The 9,717-nt window shown below is 38.2% G+C and overlaps 1 pseudogene across 1 annotated transcript; it reads right to left on the reverse strand.

Annotated features, from left to right (window-relative positions):
- Positions 1-233: 233 nt before the first annotated feature.
- LOC308354236 (lathosterol oxidase-like) lies at positions 234-9,401 on the reverse strand (annotated as a pseudogene). The gene is made up of 4 exons: positions 9,375-9,401; positions 9,132-9,288; positions 3,492-3,633; positions 234-1,033 (listed from the first exon to the last, which is right to left on the reverse strand). The product of its transcript is annotated as a lathosterol oxidase-like (transcript).
- Positions 9,402-9,717: the final 316 nt, after the last annotated feature.

Genomic DNA, 9,717 nt, shown 5'->3' on the forward strand with positions numbered 1-9,717 from the left:
TGAATGGCTTTTGCACTTTTCTTTTGTCATCTTCATATAACTAAGTGGTCCCTTCCCTTGAAAGGAGGAAGGATTTTTTTTTTAAAGACTTATTTATTTCAGAAAGAGAGAGAGAGAGCATAAGCAGAGGGCAGACACAGAGGGAGAGAAGCCAACTCCCTGCTGAGTGTGGAGCCCAGAATGGGGCTCAGTCTCAGGATCCTGAGATCAGGACCTGAGCCGAAAACCAAGAGTCAGATGCTCAAGTGACTGAGCCATCCAGGTATCCCAAAGGAGGAAGCATTTTTAAACAAGCCTCTAATTCTCTCCCACAAGGTGAAATACTATCCATAGTTGTAGTCAAAGAATGATTTGGTGGTCTGTATGATGGGCTGAGCCATTAATAAATGGCCTTCAGATTTGGGGAACATGGAAATCGCCATCATGAATGGTAATTGTCCAGATGTTGATCAAGATGTACAAACTTAAATAAACTACATTGTGTAATGGAAAGATAAAAGGGTATATATGGCAGCGTAGATTCTGAAGGAAGCTCTCCAAAGAATGAAAAGCATGATTTACAAATGGAGTATGAAACTTCCAGAGATGATGAGGTTTATATATGTGCTTCTACACAAGTCTATGATGAAGGCCTCTGTGAATCCAGTAGATCAGGATATCGGTGAAAAGGAGGAAAAAAAGTATACTAATGATGAGCTGAAACCAGCCACTTGGAAACTCTCCTATGTCATCATATAGTTTCCTATAATCTCTCAACTCTAGCAGAAATAATGAAACAGTAGGAATATTAATCTATGGCAATAATAGGACAGCAAATGTAATCTCTCTATAGACTTTATTCTTTAAAAGTTATGGATGCTTCATTAATGAATGGTAAAAGATAAAATAATAGCTCAGTGTTGCAAAGGTGAAATAAAGTATATAAACTCCAGGATTTGTTACAGTTTGGAGACTGATAGTTTATCGGAAGAGGTCATCCTCAGACCATGAAGCCGGATAGATGTATGGTGTAAAAAAAAAAAAAAAAAAGAATCTGTAAAACTGAGTATGAGATCCATCTTAGCCCCTAGAGAGGGTCCACTGATTAAGCTTTTGTGGGGTCATAGGATGCCCTTTTTCCTTAAACCTTATGAACCAACCTCTGCTAACTTCAGACTTTTCTTCTGCAGCTTTCTCACTGGTCAGCCTTCAGAGAACAGAAGAGAGTTAAGGCTTTGCTCTGGATTAGGTGTTGGCTTAAGGGGATGTTGTGGCTGGTTTGATCTTCTATCCAGACCACTAAAACTTTCTCCATATCAGCAATAAGGCTGCTTTCTTATCATTCACATGTTCACTGGAGTAGCACTTTCATTTCCTTCAAACTTATCCCTTTTTTGGCTCACAGTTTGGTGTAAGAGGCCTAGCTTTCAGCCTATGTCAGCTTTTGACATGCCTTCCTCACTAAGCTTAATTATCTCTAGCTTTTAAAGTGAGAAATGTGTGGTTCTTCCTTTCACTTGAACACTTAGAGGCCATTGCAGAGTTATTAATTGACGTAATTTTAATAGTCTCGTGTCTCGGCAAATAGGGAGGCAATGGAGAGGAAGAGAGATGGGGGAATGGCCAGCTAGTAGAGCAGTCAAAACACACATAACATTTATCAATTAAGTTTGCTGTCTTGTAGGGCCGCAGTGGGTGGCACCCCGAAACAATTACAGTAGTAACATCAAAGATTACAGATCACAGATCACCGTAACAAATAAAATAATAATGAAAAGGTTTGAAATACCACAAGAACTACCAAAATGTGATACAGAGACATGAAATGAACAAATGCTGTTGGAAAAATAGCACCAATAGATTTGCTGTATGCAGGGTGCCCACAAACCTTCAATTTGTAAAAAACATAGCATCTATGAAACACAATAAAATGAAGCATGCCTGCACTGTATGTATTTTACTCCCCACCTCTTTTTTTTAGGGGGAACAGGCAGAAGGAGAAAGAGAAATAGGATAAGAGCCTTAAGCAGGCTCCATGACCAGCACAGAACCCAACACAGGGCTCGATTCCAGACCCAGAGATCATGACCTGAGCTGAAATCATGAGTCAGACTCTTAACTGACTGAGCCACCTAGGCACTCCCTACTCTACTCTCAAGGTTTCTTAGGAGAAGTTGCACGTAATTCTTATTTTTCTTACTCTGGAGGTAACGTGTCCTTCCACCCCCTCTCCTGGTGTCTTTCAAGATTTTCTTAATTTCTTTCTTTTTTATTTTTTTTAAAGAATTTATTTATTTATTTATTTGACAGAGAGAGAGATCACAAGTAGGCAGAGAGGCAGGCAGAGAGAGAGAGAGACAGGAGGAAGCAGGCTCCCCACTGAGCAGAGAGCCCAATGTGGGACTCGATCCCAGGACCCTGAGATCATGACCTGAGCCGAAGGCAGAGGCTTAACCCACTGAGCCACCCAGGTGCCCCTTCTCCTTAATTTCAAAGTGATATGCCTAGGTGTAGTTTTTAGGGCAGCAATCCTACTAGGTGTCCTCTGAGCTTCCTGAATCTGTTTTCATGTGTGACATTAATTTGAGGTAATTCTCAGTCATTATTGTTTAGACTGTATTTCTTCTTTTCTTTTTTCTCTTTATTCTCCTTCCAGTATTCCCACTATGCATATGTTATATCTTTTGTAGCTGTCGTGCAGTCCTTAGATACTCTGATATGGTGGTGGTGTCATTTTTTTCTTTCAGTCTTTGTTCTCTTTGCTTTATGGCTTGGAGGTTTTTGTTGCAGTATCCTTAAGTACAGACTGTGTCCATTCTACTAGTAATCCCATCAAAGGCATTCTTTATCTATGTTATGGTGTTTTTGGTCTCTAGCATTTCTTTTTTGGTTCCTTCTTAGGATTTCCATCTTTCTGCTTACATTACCCATCTGTTCTTACATTGCTGTCTACTTTATCCATTAGAGCCCTTAGCATATTAGTCATAACATTTTAAAGTCCTGGTTTGATAATTCTATAATCCTTACCATATCTGTTTTTGATGCTTGTTCCGTCTTCTAAAATTGTCTTTTTGGCCTTTTGGTATGTTCTGACGATATCCCAGCAGATTAGGCTCTGCTTAACTAGTTTCCACTGAAAGCAGGTCTTGTTAAGAACAGAGTGCTCTGTCATATTTCAAAATGGTTCCTCTTCCCCAACACCCCTGTTGAAAGCACTAGGGCATTTTTATCAGACACCTGCTGTAGGAACCTGGTCAGGCTCCTAGCAGTAACTCTCACATAGTTGTGGGGCCTCCTGATGTCTAGGTCTCCCTAGGGTTTCTAACTCTCAGACTTGTCCATGCTGAGCCTCCAGCAATGTGTCAGTTATGGTTCAGGTTTTCCTTCCCCATTACTGGTTCCTGAGGCAGGCAATGGTCTGTATGTAGTCTCTACTTCAGTCAATTAGTATTCTCTATATTTGCTATAGGTCTCTTCAGTCACTGGGTTAGTGGTTTGCTCTGTGCCCTTACCTCTCTCCCATATCCTGGAAACATTGTTGATATTTCAGTTTGCCCAGATTTTTGCTGCTGGTTAGGATGTTGTGGCAGCTTTGAGTCTCCTTATATGCAGAACCAGGAATTGGATGTGTAGTTGTATTAGCGTTTATTGTTGCTGTAACAAATTGCCACAGACTTAATGACTTAAAACAACACATATTTATTATCTTATCATTTTGGAGGTCAGCAGTCTAAAATAGCTCTCACTGGGTTAAAATCAAGGTATCAGCATAGCTGTGTGCCTCCTAGAGGTTCTAAGGACATCTATTTTCTTACCTTTCTCAGCTTGCAGAGCATTCCAGCATTTCCAGCTTGTGCATTCCTTGGCTCATGGCCTTTTCCATCTTCAAAGCCAGCCTTGACCGCTTGAGTCTTTCTGCCATCACTTCACTCTGATGCTAACTTTTTTGCTTACTTCTTCCACCTTTAATGACCCTAGTGATTTTGTCTGACCCACCCAGATAATCTTGGATAATCTCTCTATTTTCCCATTAGCTCATTCATTAACAACCTCACTTCTATCTGCAACTCTAATTCTTCCTTGCCATATAACATAATATATTCCCAGGTTCTGGGGATTAGGGTATGGCATCTTGAGAGCACTATTAGCCTGCTTACCACAGCAGTCACATAGCTTGTGACTTTTAAGACAGCTTTCCAGACAACTAATGACTCTTATATAAACAGGTGCTTGTGGTGGTGGAGATCATGCATTGTCTCCTGTTGCCTATTAATATGGACATAAAAATGGCCATCCTATTTGTGTTCTTTAGCTTTCTGATTTGACTCATATTGATTTTAATTTATAAAACCGAATCCACATATATCCAATGTATCATATATATTATGTTATATATATGATATAATTGGATATAATATATAATCCAATATATCCAGCATGGTACCTCATTTTATTGAGGTCACCAAAATAGCTCAATTAGTAAAGATATCAGTGGTCTTAATTATATTCATTGTTTTGGCCACATTTGTCACATTGGTCCAACTTATCAGATGGGCAACTTTGATATATATGTCTAAATTTCAGTAGTCTGTGTTTTGATCAAAGGCAAATAAAGGAAAGGCTGCTAATATAAAATGCTTTTTAATTATAAAAATTATATATATAAATTATGTTTTCAAATATAATTTATGTTACATTAATTATAAAAATTGTATATATCATGTAAGTTTTTAAAACTATAAAACAAATTTTATAATTTAACTGGTATTCAGGTAAAGTAGAACCATATAAAAATATTCTTTATATTTTTATTGTAAATTTTTGCTGAAGTGGAATTTATATTTATACCCAACATGTTTTAGGGAAAATGATCATTATAAATTACATTTTGTCTATTTACACATGATTGAATATTTCAGGACAACCGTCAGTTATTCCCAGAGGCAAAATCAAGCACAAATAACTACATTAAAAGTAATTTAAAAATTTTATTAGCTTTTGCAGCGTTCTATCCTGATACAATTATTATTTTTTCTTTCAATAGCTTACCTATGTTCTCAAAGAGTGGTTGTCATTGACTTAAGTTTTTAATTTAATTTAATTCAATTTTAATTTTACTGAAATCACATTTTAATAATTTGCAATGATCTCTGTTTAACAAGTTGTAAAATATATAGGCATATCTGTCTTTTATCTTAGCAGCTACAGATGGCTGATCCCAGCTGCTAATGGTTACGAATATAAGTCATAAGTGGGTTGAAATGACCTTTCGGAGCCCCGTCTTGTGTTAATCCCCAGGTATCCCCATTATGGATGTAGGTTTCCATGCTGGAGTCTCAAGATCTCAAAAACCTTTAGTGAAAGCATCTTCCGAACCAAATAGAGGTGTACTTTATTTTAATTGTCTTCCATTTGAAAACCAAACCCAGAACAGGATATTGCAGGACCTGAAAGTTTATATAACATCATCCTTATTTCTATGATTCTCCATTATTTATGTACTATATTCTGCCATCACTGGTTAATTAATTCTCTTGGTCCTTGGGATCCAGGTCGGTGTTACTCCCAGTCACATCTTACTCCTAGGCACCTTGAAGAAATGAGTCTGTGAATGGTATGCGTGCATGTGTTCTGCATACAGATCCTGTCGAATGCCACTAAGAGGAGGCAGGATGTAAGACAGAGCTTCCCTGATGAGATAAGAGATGTAAGGAAATGTTTTAACCGGTGTTTTGAACATAGTTTGTTGAATTTAATTAAATGAACCTGGGTTAGAAAAGCAACTATTTTTTATAAGGTCTGTGTAGGATGCAAAGATAAATATGATGCAGTTCTATCTTCCAGAATTAAAAATCAAGGGAGGCAGGTGGACTTGTAACTAACTATAAGGCAGTCGAAATGTTATAGTAGAGATAAAGGAAGAAGAGATTGATTTCAGTTTTAATTTTGTTTTTGAGATAGGCTGTGAATTCAGGAGTGTTTTTTGAAAACTTTTTTATTTTAAATAATTACAGACTCCTCTAAGAAGTTGCAAAAATAGCATGGAGAGATCCAGGGTCCTCCTCGCTCAGCTTCTCTTAATGGTACCATGTTATAGAACTAGCACATTCATCAAAACTGGGAAATTGACACTGATACACTACAATTAAGTAGACTACAGATCTCATTGAGTAGTCTTTTAATATGCAAAAATAGAAGAGGGAAGAAGAAAGGAACTCTAGGTTGATGAAATAGCATTTGGTTGAGTATAGGTCATGAGAGAATTTCGATTATTCAAGAAATCTGCCGAAAAGGACTTTAACAAGTAAGCCATTCCCTTCCATTTTATAAATGAACTAATGAGGCCCAGAGAGATTAGACAATTTGCTCATTTCGTTTTCTTTCCTTGGTTGGTGACTGAATTTAGGTATATTTATAGAGCATGCATCTGAGTGCTCGTCTCCAAGATCTTAGTCCAGGAATATTCCTTCCCAAACTATATTTTCTTAGATGGAATAAATACATGGTTATTCTTTTGGAAGCTCTGTAAAGATCCCACTCTAGGCATATTTTTTCCTCTGAGTCCTGGAGCTTAGTACAATATCTGGCACACAGTAGATGCTCAGTAAATTCCTATGGAATAAATGAACCAAAGAATTTCTTTTTTAACCCCTACAATTGAAGGAAAGGCACTTCAACTGAGGATAGTAAGAGAATAATTCACACCCACAATTAGCACGCTGCAATGGAATTCATTACTAAAAGTCAATTTGCAGTTGGGCAAAATGACAGCTGTAAGAAGGAAGTTGGGCAGAGAAACACATTTTATATGAATTATGATGAATTAAAAATGTACACATGCAATCACTCCTCTTTCAGCTGCATTGTGCAGTAAATGTGTAAATAAAAGGTGTGAGTGTCCAACATGCAAAACAGCATATTCTTCTTTTCTGCATTTTGAACACATGCATCAGATGTCCCTTCATAGGGATCATTATAGTTTTTAGCTTAATTCCAGGCTAAAAAACAGATTCATTACAGAAATGCTGCTTTTCTTATTGAGCAGCCTGTAGGCTAGCTTGTTGCCAAATTAAGCAGCACACAGCACTTGTTAACTTAATTAGCAACCTAACGGCTGAACCTCAGCCTGACAAAATGCATGTTGCGTTGGATGGAAACTGCAGTGAAACTGTGGCCACTTCAAAAGAAGCACAGTCCTACGGATGTTTATTTTCCCTTTTGGGCTAAAGGAAAACCTGATCCTCTGGGAAAATCTTCCACTTCCTGTTGCGGCCCAAACAGAATTACCAAGAGTCAGCACTTTATAGGCTGTGAAATGTTCCTTTTTCAAGGGCTGTGTGCAAGAGAACTCCCAAAGGGCTAATGGATATACGTGTGCCTCCATTAATAGCACAGAAAGCCAGCTAATTAATTAGAGGACACACTGAATAAACTCCATTTATCACCAAATGGCCCAAGTGATAAACAAATTATTTAAGAGCTTATTGAAAGCAGACATCAAGAAGGCAATTGTCAAGGCTTCAAACTGATGTGTTTGTGAATATCCCTAAAGTAGCAGCAGTTTCAAGGCTCTTGCTGGGGGCAGACAAGGAGATTTTATGTGATAGAGGATTTGTGTGGATTGACTCATCAGCGGATCTTAAATTTTTGCTGGATTGTCTCTCTTGTTTAGAATCTGTTAGTGTCCTTCTGGCTCAGATGGAATCTGCTAGAAATAGTCCTCCTGTTCCTGATTTTTGGAAAACAGAGGCTGAGGTCTGATACGCTGGCATAAAATGGGCCAAGGCTCAGTCCTTATGTTATCCTGGCATTTCAAACTGAAGAATTTTCTGCCTTCAGGCTGCTGTGTACTTTGAGTGAAAAATGCTTCACTTTAAGTGAACTATGAGAGAGAGGAAGAGAGAGAGAAGAGAGACCTAGAAGCAATGAACACTGTCATAATTTTTATTATATACTCACAATATATTTCATGGGGCTTAGAGATTTGGCTAACAAATGATTTTTAATTTCTACGATTATTATATGGATTCAAAATTTTTTTCTCACCATCCGTTTTGCAGATGCTTCCTAGGTCTCTGGCATACGGAGGAAAAATAAGACTACATAAGATAAAAGGGGTTTTCAGATAGGTCGCTTGTTCCCATTTTCTCCATTATTTTTATTTTTTTATTTTTTGGCTGAGCCTCTTTTCTCATGTAACCTGTCATGTTGCTGCATTTTTTTCAGAGCCTTAGAAGCCTTCATTGATTCTTCTCTCTCTCATACACACAAAATGCTGACTTGTTTGCAGTATATTTTTTGCCACTAAGCACTTGGAAAAGGCCTTGTGAGTGGAGGGCAGTGCCGTTGGAAGTGGTTCACCCAAACTAATTTCCAGATTTGCATGTGAACCTGAGTTAATTTTGGAAGTCTGTTGCTTGTAAGTTCTCTTAGCTGTTTTCAAGCTAAAGAAAAATGTTCCTAATAATTTGGAGAGTTGTTCTGTGGTGTCTAATTATGGGAGTAAACATTGATATGGCTATGTATTACAACTGGAGAAAATGAGATGTGTATCCCTGTGTATGGATGACCCAGATTTCTCGTGTTCTCCATCTACATTTCATGGCATTTTGTGTCCATCTTGATGTAACAGCTGATCCTTTACAGATCTTTTTTATCTGCTGTGAATTCAATGAGAATGTGAATTCTTTGGCGATAGGGACTATGTCCTTTTCATCTTATTAATTCAGCACTTCCGATGTAGCTGGTGCTTTAGAACCTAGTGATAAGTTTTGTTAAATGAATTAAAAGTTCTCCTACTCCCTGTGTAGTCCGAAAATGGCATTTGATCACATACCTTCTATAAGTCAATGTTTATTAATTCAGCCAGAGTGAAGCATGTGGTTCTGGGGGCCACAATAGCTGATGGGTTCTACTACTTAACAGGTCTTCTTTGGCCAATCAATATGGGGTAAATTGCAAATGAAAATGGCTCTTGTCATGGCAGCAACCAGCTTAGACTTTGCCTTATCTTATGGAATAATTCTAATTTATATCCAGCACGTGTTATGGTATCCCTAAAATTGTTTATCCTGATATCGGGGAGGTGACATTATGCAGTGAAAATTAGGAATTAAGAGTCAGTGGGTCACGGCCCTATAATTCTGTCATACTTTTCGGTCCGTGATTTTTGGAAAGATACTTAACTCTTAACTTGCAGTGTGTTCCTAAGTCTGAAAAGAATGTTGTCGTCTCTTTGTAAGAGCGTAGTTTCTTATTCATTGTTTGAATCATCATTGGATTATAACTTTGTTTGGCATGTGGTTTGTGCTGTGAACAACAGAGAAAAGGGAAAAGAAAACCTCCCACAATACAAATCCCAGTGTCCATGCCCTCTTGTGTTTTCCAGACGGTACCAAGTTATTTCTAAAGAGAGCCGCCATCGACGTGTTCACAGCACAGCTCTGAGGGAGTCAGACGTAACCCTTGGGTTAAGTTTTTGGGCTGGTTTGTCGGCTTCTGAAAGGCTTAGTGACAGTGCTTTGCTCATTAGGTCCTATCTGGATGATCAGAATGATTCTGTGTACTGCTGTTTTGTGCCCCCAAAAATGTCTCCTGAGCTGGACAGTGTCAGAGAACCAAGGCCGTGGGGTGTCAGCGTCACTTCTCCTGCCTTGAAAAGAGGGAGTCTCAGCCCCAAATACATTTTGAACCAACGGTCTGAATTTTCACCCCTCAACATCAGCCATCCTTTTATGA

Source organism: Martes martes, assembly GCF_963455335.1.
Source record: "Martes martes genome assembly, chromosome: 13".
NCBI lineage: Eukaryota > Metazoa > Chordata > Mammalia > Carnivora > Mustelidae > Martes > Martes martes.